This window comes from Enoplosus armatus, chromosome 1 (assembly GCF_043641665.1).
Source record: "Enoplosus armatus isolate fEnoArm2 chromosome 1, fEnoArm2.hap1, whole genome shotgun sequence".
In the NCBI taxonomy this organism is placed as follows: Eukaryota; Metazoa; Chordata; class Actinopteri; order Centrarchiformes; family Enoplosidae; genus Enoplosus; species Enoplosus armatus.
The window spans coordinates 29,284,303-29,299,842 of NC_092180.1; the positions used below are offsets into that span (position 1 = coordinate 29,284,303).

Consider the following 15,540-nt stretch of genomic DNA (forward strand, 5'->3'; position numbering starts at 1 on the left):
TTTGATAACAAATAAGTAGAATCCTAGCTTCACACATTATCAGTTCGTTATCAATTTGTTTTTCACTGCGTGAGAAAACATGAGAGTTGGCAGCCCTGCTCATAACCTGGTTTCCAGCAGCAGCAGCAGCAGCAGCAGGAGGCTGTTCTCAGTAAAAAAGTGGCCATATAGAAATGATTGCAGGTTTAATATGTTAATATATTTGCCTCACCCCATAACAATCCATGCTGTTTAAACTCCCTGCTGAATTGTATTGAAATGAATGAGTAAATACATGCACACTTGGGCATGATTAACCATGCAGCATGGGTGGTGTTAGTAGTGGTGTGTCTTAAAGAGATATCCACGTCAACTGCCCGAGTGGGGTCAGTCCCTGTACATATGGTATATGTAACTGTGTGGAGAGATAGTCTCGATATGATAGAGAACAAAGTTGCTTGCATGAGCACACACACACACACACACACACACACATGCCAAGTCAACACAACTTAACACCTGACAACTGTCACCTTATTCTCTTGCTAGACTTTTTTTTAATTGTCCTGTATTTATTGTTTTGTTTTTCTCTTGTTGTCCTGTCTGTCAAGGCTGGTGGGAGGGCAGCAAGGAACGCGACGAATAGAACCCAAATGCAGACACAGGGGCAGACCTGATGCAGGTAAAAAGGTTTATTGGCAAAACCAGGGGGACAAAGACTTACAGGGTGGTGAGGCAGGCAGGGGTCAAAACTGGGAAAGCAGTCCAAAGAGGCAAACAGAACAGACAAGGAGCAGGCAAGAATCAGAGTCCAATAAACAATCCAAAAGTCCAAAAAAATGGAAGTCCAAAATCACTGTGAACACTGAGAATGCAGGGGAAACAGGGACCAAAGACAAGTAACACAGCAATAACATACAATGAACTGGCACTGGAGAGAGGGAAAATACATTGACCCAAATACATTGACTTGTCTTGACATCTTAGGCCTAAAATGACCTTGACCCAATTGTAAATCTATGTGCTAAGGTCATCTATGCTTTTGGGAAACAGGGCCTAGGAGTGTTGGAGACTTTGAGGGTACTGTTTCCTTTAGCCAGGTGTGCCAAACAGTGCACCATTAAATAGTTTAAGTCCACTGGTAAGACTATTGCTCACTGGTGTGCCAATCTGGTTTTATGCACAAGGTGACAAATGAAGCTCTAACTGCCTTGGTAACAGTTTGGTTAACTGTGGGAGAACAGACAATAGAGTGTGTGAGTTCAGATACATCATTGTGAACTGACGAAATCATGCTGCATTAATGAACTGATCATATTAGTGTAAACTAATGTAAACAGCCATGATCAATGTGTTTTATTTAACTTTGCTGTAAGTGGAACAAGTTGGCAATGTGTGAGCCTACATTAAAGATTCATTTTATATTACAATTAATTACATTATCATTTAATTATACAGTTAAACCTGCTGTTTGAGGGAGCTCTCAATGAATCCAAGCAGCGATGAGGATTCTGCTCAGAGAGCTAATCCCCCAAAACAAAATTACTGCTTAATAAGTTTTGTATTAGCAGGGAGCGCATTAGAGGAGTTGGAATGTGCGTGATCAACAGACAACAAAAACAGCAACAGTGATGAATATAATTGAATGGTACTAACCACACAGCATTGAATGATCCAATAATTGTGTAGCATATTGCAAACAGCTGATGCCGATCAGACAATACAAGCGCAACGTCAGTTCTCTGCCAGAACTAATGCTGTGTTTCATTTCTGCTCTCTGGGACCCACTGAAGGCTAGTGAATTATCTCTATTATCTCTGTCTCTATCTCTGTCTACATTAGTCCTACTAATAACTACATGCTGACTTTGAAAAGGAAAATAGAGCCTTAAACAGAGACAGGGTTCTTGTCAAAACACTCCTACCTAGTGTCGCACACAACCGGTAGGTTAGATCAGAATCAGAATCAGAATCAGCTACACACGCCCATGGCAGTACCCTAACTTGCGGAATGAGATCAATGCCATTAATTGGCGCATCAATACAGGGAAACTCTGCTCCTCCTCTTCCACTGCTGTTGTGGTCACCCTGCTCATTCCCAAATGCAACAAATTCTTATTTCTGTTTTTTGAAAAGATACTGCCACTGCTACTTTGCGTATGCTAGCTTTGCTTTTGCTCCGTTCGCTCTGCTGAATTTATGCTCCGTTTATTTTGCCCATTTTAGTTTTACTTTCGTGAATCCTAATGGACAATGATGACATGACTTTGGGTCACTCATTAGGATACGAAAATGATCAACTCACCACTTTTCAAACACTTCTCACACTGACTGTGCTACATGGCCAATGGAGATTCTCAAACAAACATCAAGGAAACACCTTTGTTTCACTAAAACTTAACGAATAACGGCACTCAACACCAGGCAGTGTAAGATTAAGGCTAATTGAATTGTTAGTCTTTGTAATTGTAAATCTAAATCACACATACAATGGCCTTTTTCCCTGCTGCGACCAAGAAGGTCACCAGGCCAGCACCGAGAGGCTCAGGAAGACCTTCTATATACAATCAGGCCATTAGGATCCTAAATCGGGACACTGCCTAAGACTGTACTCACTATAGCATGTGTGGTTAATATATCAATCGGAGCCCTGTCTGCCTATTCTTTTTACAGCTGTTTTAACAATTCTGGCAAAGTTTGTGCTGAGACTGCAGAACCATCCGTAGATATTTAATACCAAAATCCTATCTACCTATCTACCCGACTACAGAATATCCACACTGACACCAGTTTCCTCAGTAATGACAGTTTGAACAAGTAAAGTGAGTGTTATTTAAAACTATTTTTTAAGCAGTGAAAACAGAAAACTGTCTGAACAGTTTTGTTGTACAGAGTAAGTTGGGTTCTGTGTGAGTCATCACTCTTATTGAAGTTAGTGTTGACCATTAGTCAATAATCAGCTACGCCTCCAGCACTGTTTCATACCAGAGACCTTCTCAGTGTTTCCCTCCATCACTGACCCAACCAATCCATCCATTCCTGAACAGAATGACATTACATGCAGTCATTATCTGCCCTTATCAGAGAGCAGTAACAATCCCCATTATAAAACAACTACAATGAACATCACAAATTCATGATGCATGTTAGCTATGCCCCATTTCATGGTCTGCCTCAGTGTGTGTTTAATTAAAGTGAGTCATTGTGTGGGAGCTTCACTTACCTTTTATTCATTAGTTCAGTTTAACATTTGGTTTTGACAGTGTAACATGTATTTGTCATCTAAAGTTTAGTTGATTAATGAATTAGCTTTGTTTTCATTGAATCATTTTTTTTCTTTTGTTCCTTTTTTGCCTAGATTTCAAATCTCTGTTTTCTCTTAGGTAAATGATCTCACTTATATACCGCTTTTCAACCTGTAGCACTTTACAGCTAAGTCTCATTCACCCATTCACACACCAATGGCGACCAAGCTGCCATGCAAGGTGCTGGTCTCCATCGGGAGCAACTTACGGGGGCAGCTGGGGATCGAACCCCCAACCCGCTCTAACCAGCTTTACCTCCCGTGCGACAGTGCTAACCACTGCGCCACCATGCCGAAGGTACACTTCCTGGTTGAGGAGGGTGCTCTCATGAATACGCGCGGACTGTACCAAGTGGGACTGTAGGACTGTGTTTTGTTTTCCATCCAGCCAGGGACGGACTAGGAATGAAAAAATGGCATTGGACGTTTTGACTCAGACCGGCCTACCCACTAACCTGGGCCACAGTATATTTTGCATTGCATTGGCACCATTTGTCAAGCTGCCCACCGGGAAAATTCCTGGTGCTCCTGGTGGCCAGTCCAACTATGCCTCCAGCCCTAGCAAAACTAACTACTTACTGAATATCTTACAGAAAAAGCTATGTTAGAAATATCTTTGATATCTTTAATTGTCTGTTTCGCTTCACCCCTGCAATTAGCTAGGTGGTTTGACCGGGAAGTACTGAAAGCTATTGTTTGATGTATTTCGTATTTTGCACCATATATAAACTGAGATTAAGAAACAGTAAAAGCAAAGCCCTGAACAGAGTTCTTGGACTGTTGTTCTCATTTCAGGTGCTCCAAATCTCTCAGAACTGCTGGCTCACATCCTTTATTTTAGCAAATATCGGAAAGTGTTGAGGACTGACAGAGCTAGAAGAAAATGAGAGACTTCTAGATACATATCAATTGTATCTCTAATTAGAGCAGTTCTTCCACAGTGCCGGGATCATCCGGTCATGTTACTGTTTAAATAGTTATGGTGGCTGGTCAGGATGTTTCGGTATGAAAGTTATATGATTAACCCAAACCTTTTCCACACTTGATTTATGGTTTGTTTTCATACCATCTCATATGTTTGCAGGAGGTTCAGTAAATCTAAACATGAACAAAATCAGTCCAGTTTTCCATTACGTAGGCTTATTATTGTGTAAAAAGCTGATAATCTATTATATTATCATTTTAATTAATGATTATATTATTAATAGAATATATATTATACATTACATAGTTGGGTGAAAAGGGTTATTTTAATTAATGTTAATAAATTCCAGACCAACCAAGCAAAAACTAGTTGGTTTAGTGATAGTTTATGACGAATGCACTTCAGTTCAAATTTCATGATAAGTAAAATTATGCCTATCAATTAACTTGGTAGGACTATATAAAATAACTTACCAGCTAATTATCAATTTGGTTGTAATTTCCAAGAAATTTCAAAGAAGTTAATTGCTAATTATCATCAACTTACCAGGAAACAATGGACTTGGGAAAAAAATAGTCTGTGTTACGTCATGGCTATCAATTAACTTCGTATTACTTTCCTGGAAATGTATGTCTTTATGTGGTAAAGAAATTACCAGCTATTTATCACCTGCTTATTGGGAAATACCAGAATATAATTATTGAATAATGCTGGGATTATTTCAGATACATTTTGGGGTAAATGTTGAAGTAATTTGGGTGTAATTTCAAAGAAATTTCAAATGCGTTACTTTCTAATCATCACCTACTTACCATGAAATTTGCAGACCTGTGAAATAAAGTGTTACCCTTAATAAATTATTGTTGAAGGAAATTTGTGGCGTGGCCGCCCTGGTAGGTGCCAGAGGGATAATGGTAAATATTAATCAGGTTTATACAAAAAATGTTAAATACTGTATCCACAACACTCAACAACACATCTTTCTGTGCACATTCACCTATAACATTTCTGTCCAAGTAGGTATTCCATTAAGATCTTCAAAGATGTAACTGTCTATGCAACCAACGTACTTAAGTTTACTTTTGTTATGTTCAATGTTCAATAAAGTGGACCAAAAAAAAAAAAAAACACTGGGAAGAGAGTTGCTCAATGTGGGTGGAGTCAAATGTGAGCAACTCTACAGTATCAACAGCCAATGAAATGAACTGGCTGGATGATCAATTAAAAACTAATGGGCATCAGAGTTTACTGTTTTTAAACTCCCATGTTTTTATTGACCACAACTTTTGCGTGGCCAGACCAGACCCGACCAGAGCCCTCTATTTATTATTATTATTATTATTATTATTATTATTATTAATAATAATAATAATAATAATAATAGTGACTTCAAAGGCAAACATTGTTGCCTTTAGTCAGTGCCTGTAATTACCAGTCTTTATACTTTTATTGAAAGCTCTCTTTACCTCCTTATCAAATGAAATACAATAGCATGGGCTTATATTCACAAAAATTAGTGTATTAGTGTAGTCAGGCAAGTGTTTAAAAAAATACCACACCATTTGTGTGCATGTATTTTATTTTATTCAGCACCATGGACAGGGCCAGCAGTCACTGAAGTAACAACTGCAGGGAGAGTGTGCATTTTTCGGAGCAATGGGCGTTTGTTTTGGGATAACGGGACGTTGGACAAATGGACTTTGGGTCCAATGAGGCATTTTTCTGACTATTGGGGTTTCAGAATAATGGGACATTGGAACAATGAGCAGTCCCCATGATTTCTGGTATACAACTGTTTGAATCTAATCTCACATACAGACAATAATTATTACTGGATGGATTTTCTGATGTGATATGTGGAGCAGATGTTGAAACAGACAGAAGATGTATGTATCCATCATTTAGCAACGTGTTGTGATCTGTCTTTGATCAGATGTGTATGTGTTTCTCAGTGAGACAGCTGCTCATGTTTTGGACTCATTAACAAACAGGGCTGAGGAAATGCAAAGCGTCAATCAGGCTTGAATGCCACAGCCTGCATCTCAATGCTGCTTCTCCCTCTGAAACATCATGTCGTTCTGTTAAATTGTTACATTCTTGAAAAGTGTGTTCAATGCTCAAAGAAATAGAGCACACCTACTAGAATTAGTGTGAATGCTAAAATAAACATACTAAAAGAACTTGCTTATCAGGCTACATCAACAGTGCGAGTGATCCTTATAGAAAGCGAATTAAAGACGAAAAATATTTAATGTTAAATAGAATTAAGAGCCATAAAAATCTAGATTCAAGAATCACTTAGATCACAACATAAATTATACACTATGCTCTACAGTATTTTGAAAGGGTATTAAACGTATAACTTGCAGCTTGGACAAACATCTTGAGGCATAAATATGGCAATAATTGTCTGTCAAGTAATACGTTTTGGGAATAAGTGAAAATATCCAAGTCACAGTCGTCACAGTAGCTGCAGATACTTTGGTTACTGAGCAGTTTTTCCAAGTACATAAGCTACTATAAGATCAGTAATTCCTCCTTTTACTGGAGGGTGCCTGACAAGAATTTATGTATGCATATTTTCATGAAAATTGGAGTAAAATGTCACTTCCTGTGTCCACTATGTGGTGCGAGAGAACATGCACTAATTATACATTATGTTGCTGTATATCAAGTGTAGACCACACAATGTAAATTTCATGTCAATTGAATGATGTTTGTCACATTAGTTCCTATTGCCAGTAGGTGGCACTGTGACTTTGAGTCAATACTGGCATATATATATTCTCAGGTCTGAACTCTTATCAAACTTGTCAATTTTGGCAGATTTGACAATGTACTGTCAAGTTACAACCGCTTCCTGTTTCATGGAAAAACGTGCAAATGGTCAACCTCGCCATGGCAACTGCGTTCCATGAAAACTCAAAGGTTTTGCAATTTGGCATTGTGAAGGTCTTCGCTGACCAGATTTGAGGTGTATCTGGTTGATCTGCTTGGAGGAGTTTGTAGAAGCCACTGAAATCGTCATAGCAGCCAGATACATTAAAATATGATGACAACAAGGTACAATAACACAGCTAAGATGACACCAAGATGAATAAGCAGTGAGACAACTGAATGAATGGGGTTTAATTACTGATAGTCTGATTATAAACAAGGTTCAAAATTAAGGCATAAGGTGCTGAAGATATAATATACAATAATAATAATAATATAATATAAAAAAGAATTATAGTGTGCAAGGAGCAATAGAACAATATAATGATAATAAAATAATGATAATAGAATCAAATAAAAAGTAAGCCAGTTTTAAAGCAATCCTGATATATTTAAGTGATAAGGCATATACAAGTGTTCTGGTAGACCTGATGTGGAGAGGAACTAAAAGTCCCAGCTTAAAAACAAATAACAAAATTAGTTTGGTACTTACTACTTTGTACCTGCAGGACACACTCACCAAAGCTGGACCCATAACATTAGAGAGACATCTATTTACAGCCAGGTTAGAAGATAAAGACATTTAGGTTTTATTAAGCAAAGAAAAACACGTGTCATTTCAGTTTTAACTTTTATTTCGCCAACGATTCAGCACCAGCAGCGAGAAGTGATATGTGGAAGATATGTGGCTTGTGAAAAATTGGTCCAATATATTTACTTTGGTGACTACGGGACAAAGAATCGGTCATAATCTATGCTCACGTTCGCTTCTCCCATTGGGTTAGAGTGAATAGACCTGCCCCAGGGGCAGTGGCAAAACCCACATGACACAGATATAGGAAATTACTCTGAATTGAGCCGTCTCCTTTCTAAACCGTCACTGGCCTGTCCCTCTGCTTTGTGGGAGTGCTTCTTTTTTTCCGTGGGTGTGCCGTGACTGCTGTGCCTGGAGCAGATGACCATATAAGGAAATCCGTGCCTATCTGATGTCAGCTCAGCATGAAAGTAGAAAAAAAACGCTGCGTACAGAGCAGTCTGAATCCCAGTTATTATATAATATATATAATATGACCATTTTGCCTACGCCATCTCATACCGTCATACCTTGTTGGGCTGAATTTAATTGTGGAAATAAACCATATTTCATTTAGCTTTAGGCAAAATTGTATTAAAATGAATTTTCCATACAAAAATGTGGAACTTTGAATGTATGTTTTTACAGATTATATATAGTATTTACATTGGGAGGGAGAGGAAGCAGTTTGCGACCCTCGAAGGCCACATGTTGCCACTGATGTTGAAGGCTCTTAAAGAAAAATGTTATTATTACAACATTAAAATACATACTTCGAATAATGTTAACATGTGTTACAACAATGTAGTTACAGTTTGAAATTTACATTAATCTAAATGTAAAATAGGTATACTTTACCATCCCCTTGCCGACCAGGGGGTGGGGGCAAGTGGTGATGTCCCTGAGCAGGCAGGCTCATTAGGGATAGTGTGGCAGGCAGCCAGGGACCGTGGGAGACACAAGAGAGCTGGTGAGAGCCGCGGGGCAGGGTGGTTGCCAGGCTGCTGTCTTTGGCCCGCTGCTGCTCTCTGGCCGGAGCTTGGGCCTCAGTCCACAGGGGAGGACAGGGGGTGGGCTCAGGGAATGGGGGACAGCGGTTGGTTGATTCTGGGACTTGGGTGAAATGGCAGGGGGGCTCTTGGGTAGGGCAACTGGGGATAGGGGATGTTGGAAGGGGTGGGTAACATCAAGCATGGCCCAGGCGGAGGTGGTGAGGGGGTCCCACGCTGTGCTGGGATGGCATGACCTGCGACCAGTCAATGGCTATTGGGTTCAGAGGGTTGAGGCCACAAGAGTGGCTCACTGCAGACAGATCTCCTGTAAAGCCAGAGAAATCTGCCTTCAAGGATCCGACGAAACTCACATCCAGAGGCTGCAGGGTGTGAGACGTGTGTGGTGGCAGGAGAATGACCCCCTCCCTCTGTGCCGCCCGGACCAGCTCTGGATCCAGGTGGGACTGATGACCATCCAAGACCAGCAGCAGTGCCCGACAAACCACTTCTTAAACAGCTCACTGTCCATGTACCCTGCCAGCAACTTCCCATAGAGGGCACTGGGAACCCCTTCCATATTATAGGGGCCCCCTGGATATCCCCCTTATAAAAGGGAGGATGTCCTCCCCACCTGCGTTGAAGCAGGCCAGGATGGTGATGTGGTCTCTGGTTCCCTGGGCCTGCCTGTATGCATGTTCGGTCCCCCGTGGCACGATGACTTGCCTTCTCACTATTTATAACCTATGCTCCTCCAAGGTGGTGGTGAGGAGCCTGAAGTATTCTTCAATGGGCCCCCTCTTGGAGCAGGATGCCCTCCCATGGTCAATAATGTCCGTGGTCTTGGCAGTAAAGCAATGGTGGTGATGGTCCACTGGTGGTGACACGTACACATGCACCAACAAATGAATTTAGCTTAAACCAAAGCAGCATTACAATCTCTATAAGCAAGGTTGCAGTGACTACTGGCCTTCAATATATGTACACAGCCTACTCTCTCTCTCTCTCTCTCTCTCTCTCTCTCTCTCTCTCTCAACTTGTGTGTGGCCTATCTTATGAACAACAGGAAAAAACATTGTAAAAGCTGATATGAAAGTATTTCATATTTACAGTGACCATTTGAATTAAGGTTCCTAGAGGATCTTTAGGCTACTACATGAATTTATCTCACCTGAAATCACTTTCTTCTTCTTCTTCTAATAATAATAATGATAATAATAATAATAGTAGTCTAATATTATTCATAATAAATTATCCTTATTATTATTATTATTATTATTATTATTATTATTATATTATAATAGCCTACCAACCTGCATATTTGCAATCATTACATATTGCATTGATTATAATGAATTCAATAGGCACATTTTATTCCTCAATGCTTCTGCATTAAGAAACTGGTGCAAACAACTTCCATCAAAAAAATATTTTGTAGGGGATGCCCTATTTATTGCAGATATGATATTGTTCAGTCTATTATCGTCATTTTTCAAGAAAGAAAAGCTTGTGTGGGCTATAAATGTCCATGCCCTTTAGATGAATGAGTTTAGAAACTGGTTGATAGAGGGCGCTGAAGTTTGTAAATTTGAGGCAGGTCACAGGTCACAGGTGAGATCACTCTGCGCATGGGTAAGCAAAATGGAGATATTAGGGAAGCAGATATTTTTTACATCAAGCTACTCTCATTTCCAGTTTTTCAAAAACCTTTATAGGAAAGATAAGAATAACAACTTTGCAGAGGCTCATGAGCCCACCGTGGGAGGTGGTTCAGCCAGTTAGGAGCAGCACTACCAATGCTGTATACCACCGGGGTTAACGGTATTGTTGGTGGGTGAGGAGGAGCAGACCGGTTCTAAAGAAGAGGGCCAACGGCAATGCGCTGTCTGAGATGATGATTGATTAATGTGGACTCCAGCTACGGAAGCGCCCATGGACTACAAAGTTGCCCGGCAGATGCTCTTTATAGTTACAGTGCATCTGGAAAGTATTCATACCGCTTCACTTTTTCCACATTTTGTTATGTTACAGCCTTATTCCAAAATGGATTTTTAAAAAAAATTCTCAAAATTCTACACACAATACCCCATAATGACAAAGTGAAAAATGTTTTTTAGACAATTTTGCAAATTTATTAAAAATAAAACACTCAAATATCGGCATGTACATAAGTATTCACACCCTTTGCTATGAAACTCAAATTGGAGTCCACCTGTGGTAAATTCAATTGATTGGACATGATTTGGAAAGGCACACACCTGTTTATATAAGGTCCCACAGTTGACAGTGCACGTCAGAGCACAAACCAAGCCATGAAGACAAAGGAATTGCCTGTAGACCTCCAAGACAGGATTGTATCGAGGCACAGATCTGGGGAAGGGTACAGAAAAACTTCTGCAGCATTGAAGGTCCCAAAGAGCACAGTGGTCTCCATCATTCGTAAATGGAAGAAGTTTGGAACCACCAGGACTCTTCCTAGAGCTGGCCGCCTGGCCAAAATGAGCAATCGGGGGAGAAGGGCCTTGGTCAGGGAGGTGACCAAGAACCCGATGGTCACTCTGACAGAGCTCCAGAATTCCTCTGTGGATATGGGAGAACCTTCCAGAAGGACAACCATCTCTGCAGCACTCCACCAATCAGGCCTTTATGGTAGAGTGGCCAGACGGAGGCCACTCCTCAGTACAAAGCACATGACAGCCCGCTTGGAGTTTGCCAATAGGCACCTAAAGGACTCTCAGACCATGAGAAACAAAATTCTCTGGTCTGATGAAACCAAGATTGAACTCTTTGGCCTGAATGCCAAGCGTCATGTCTGGAGGAAACCAGGCACTGCTCATCACCTGGCCAATACCATCCCTACAGTGAAGCATGGTGGTGGCAGCATCATGCTGTGGGGATGTTTTTCAGCGCAGGAACTGGGAGACTAGTCAGGATCGAGGGAAAGATGAATGCAGCAAAGTACAGAGAGTTCCTTGACGAAAACCTGCTCCAGAGCGCTCTGGACCTCAGACTGGGGTGAAGGTTCACCTTCCAACAGGACAACCACCCTAAGCACACAGCCAAGATGACAAAGGAGTGGCTTCGGGACAAGTCTCTGAATGTCCTTGAGTGGCCCAGCCAGAGCCCGGACTTGAACCCGATAGAACATCTCTGGAAAGACCTGAAAATAGCTGTGCACCGACACTCCCCATCCAACCTCATTGAGCTTGAGAGGATGTGCAAAGAAGAATGGGAGAAACTCCCCAAATCCAGGTGTGCCAAGCTTATAGCATCATACCCAAGAAGACTGGAGGCTGTAATCGCTGCCAAAGGTGCTTCAACAAAGTATTGAGTAAAGGGTGTGAATACTTATGTACATGTGATATTTGAGTGTTTTATTTTTAATAAATTTGCAAAATTGTCTAAAAAACATTTTTCACTTTGTCATTATGGGGTATTGTGTGTAGAATTTTGAGGGGGAAAAAAAAGAATTTAATCCATTTTGGAATAAGGCTGTAACATAACAAAATGTGGAAAAAGTGAAGCGGTATACTTTCCGGATGCACTGTATATATGATTTTTTTCTATTATTCGTCTTTTCAACTGAACTGTAATTTCTATATAGCCCAGGAGGAGAAAATGAAGAGGACATTTGCTGAGAGAGTTCACTTCATTTAAAGCCAGTCCACCAGTGACATTCTTAAGGAGTTCAGCATATCGGCATTGTGAGTTCAAACTCCTCATACAGGTAATGTAAAGATGTTTCACTTTTAACAAGTTACAAGCAGCAGACAAAATTGTAGCAGAGGCTAAAAGGAGGCGATTCAGTACCAGAGGGCCCTCAGCCAGGACTTTGAGGAGACACAAAGTTATTGACAACTTTATTTGAGGTTCTTCAAATACAGTGCCATCATTGCTTTTTTTTCCTCACTGTTGGTGCTGCAGTACTCCTGCTCCCCTACCTCTTCAACGAAAATCCAGACAGGCTCTGTGTAATTGACAGGGTAAGGCCACCAGTCATTCATAGGTAGGGCTGTCATATGCCTGTCGTGTTTTGTTTGGAACTCCGCAGTGGATTATTCCTTTGGTGTAGTTCATTTGGATAGGTGAGTACAGAAATACATTAGTGCCATTCTCATAATGCCTTCTGGAAATTGTGGGATTTTCTTTTGCTTATGACAGTCTTAGAACTTATTTCTCATTTCCTTTTATCGCATATAATTGGGTGAATAATATAAGCGGCTCATGTGGAAAACATGATCAGGCAACTTCTAAACCAGATTCGCTGACTAATTCTTATGAAAATTGCACAACAATATAACCTTTTGACATCAGTGCTTAAACACTTTTATGGCTTTCTCCCTTTAAAAAATTAGCTCACTCGGTACACTTGGATGTTCACTTCACCAAGACCTGGCTTTTGATATTCATTATTGCGCATCTGTGATAGGTTAGGGCATCCTCACCTATCAGAGTGAACCATGGCGAAGAAGTAATACACTCCAGAGTTCCATTAAATCAAACAAAACACAGCAGGCATACAAGAGCTCATAATATGCAAGACTGTCGTAAGCAAAAGAGAATCCCACAATTTCCAATAGGCATGATGGTATTAATGTATTTCTGTTCACCCTCCAAATACTTGACGAATGAACGACAGACATCTGCAAGCATGTGGCTTTAGGTATGCAATGTGTGGTCTGTTTTGTTTTTGAGCAATGAGCAAATCAAAACAAGTGGAAAAAAGTACCGTATCAAATATTATGGTGGTTTGGAGTGCCCACATTTTCCTATATCAAAAGGGAAAATGAACACCCAAAGGATTTCTGCAATTCATGTCTGCAACAACCCTCAAACCTTATGCTTACCAGCCCTTTACTACTTAACTGCAAAATGATGTCTTTGTTGAGAACCTGGTATCTAATTAATGCCTAATTAACCAGATTAATATGCAATTGAAACAGTGTTTCAGCTGCCACTGCAGACAGGTAAATAAAAGAGTGAATGCTTGAACACCACATTGTAAATATCATGTATTCATGTTAGATACTGTATTTGTTGTGTGCTTTTCATATGTGCTGGATGTTAAATCTCTTTTCACATGGACAGAGTTGGCATTGCGAAGCCCAGATGACATCTCAGTGGGAGCTGCTTCCCTACTGAAGATCTGTTTCATCTGGAGTTAGATATGCCGAGAATGTAAGGAAGACTAATATTTATGCAACAGCTTGGTATGAAATCAAATAATAAGGTTCCAGTAAGAGTCATGCTCTAAAAGTCGCAGGTGAGAAATGGATTATTGAAATGATACCAATGTTGTTGACATAAAGCCATTTTGTCAGTTGCCTGTGATTATTTTGAGACATTATGTTGTACAAGCACATATTTTCATGGGAACAAGTACAAAAAAAGTGAGCATCATATGTGTTTACACACACACACACACACACACACTCTCTCTCTCTCTCTCTCTCTTTCTCTCTCTAGTTCTGAATCAAGTCCTGTGTATAGAATTGTTGGATTCATGGATTTATTGACATTATATAATGTTTATGGTATTTATTTCTGTGTAATATTTTGTATTTATTGAGTTTTCTATATTATTTCCCAACATCAACAATCCCAACATCAACAGAAACAGTTCATCAATACAAGAATTTACCAAAATCTCAGTACCAATGCTGGCCACATTCAGTGTCTCTTAGTTCGATGCCTACAGACCTGATTTTCCTTCAACCATGTTTTCAAACGAAGTTGAAAATGCTTAATAGTACTACTCTCTCTGATACTCAGTGGTAAAGAATTCCACATCCCGGCTGCACAACAGTCCCCTCTAAAGGAAGGTCTTGTTAATCTTGAGCAAGCTCTACATGTTGATACAAACTGTTTGAGAGGGTGTGGTGCAAGATTGTGAATGGTTTTGTATAATAAACCAACATTGGCTATAAACAGAACATTTTCAAAATGCCAAGGGATTATACTTTTTAACTATATTGCAAGTTAAGTTTTTTTATCCATAATTTTCAATACTTGCTTATACAAACTATGAAGTGGTTGCATTAATGTACTATTTGTCTGAGACCAGGTTGTAATACAATATGAAAAATGTGGCAATATTGCGACATTGCGTGCATGTACAGCTTTGCTGCATCTGTACTGTACTGATTCTTATAAATCTAAAGTGGGCAAGGTTATGCTTTATTGTTTTTGACATTTTTGTAATTTGTTCTTTGAAGGTTAGACAGCTACCAACAATCACACCTAAATATTTAACATGCTGAACATCCTCTACCCTCTTTCCTTTTATAATAATTTCAGGAGGAGGGGAATTACTTCCTCTAATGGAAAAGAACATACTAACCGTTTTAGACAAATTCAATGTCAAGCATGAATTAGTCATCCATAGCCCCTGTACGTAAAGAAGCAGCTTGCTGTTCGGAGTTAGCATGTACATAAATGACTGTGTCATCTGCATACATTTGCATATTAACTTCTGGACAATTTGAGACTAGACACAAGTACAAACACACAAACACAAGTTTTTGAGCATAGGCATGAGCCTTTAAGCACACTCTGAAGATCATCTAACTCTTAACAGGTAAGTGCTGAACTAGAAATGAGTTTACATGTTAGCTAGCATAGTACATACCTTGCTAATCAAAAAGGTTTGAGCATCTCCAAAGTCACCTTTCCCTACCTCTGGTCTCTGCCGACATATTATGAAATAGAATTGAATACTCATGAACAGCCCTGTTGGCTTAAAAGCTACAAACGTTTGTCTGTGTGCTGTGTTTATTTACAGTATCAGGCTCTAGTTGGTTTATATGGAAGCCTCACTCAGCATTCACTTGAGA

General features: G+C 39.9%; 1 pseudogene; it reads left to right on the forward strand.

The window, feature by feature from the left end:
* Positions 1-11,019: 11,019 nt before the first annotated feature.
* LOC139286142 (uncharacterized) lies at positions 11,020-11,683 on the forward strand (annotated as a pseudogene).
* Positions 11,684-15,540: the final 3,857 nt, after the last annotated feature.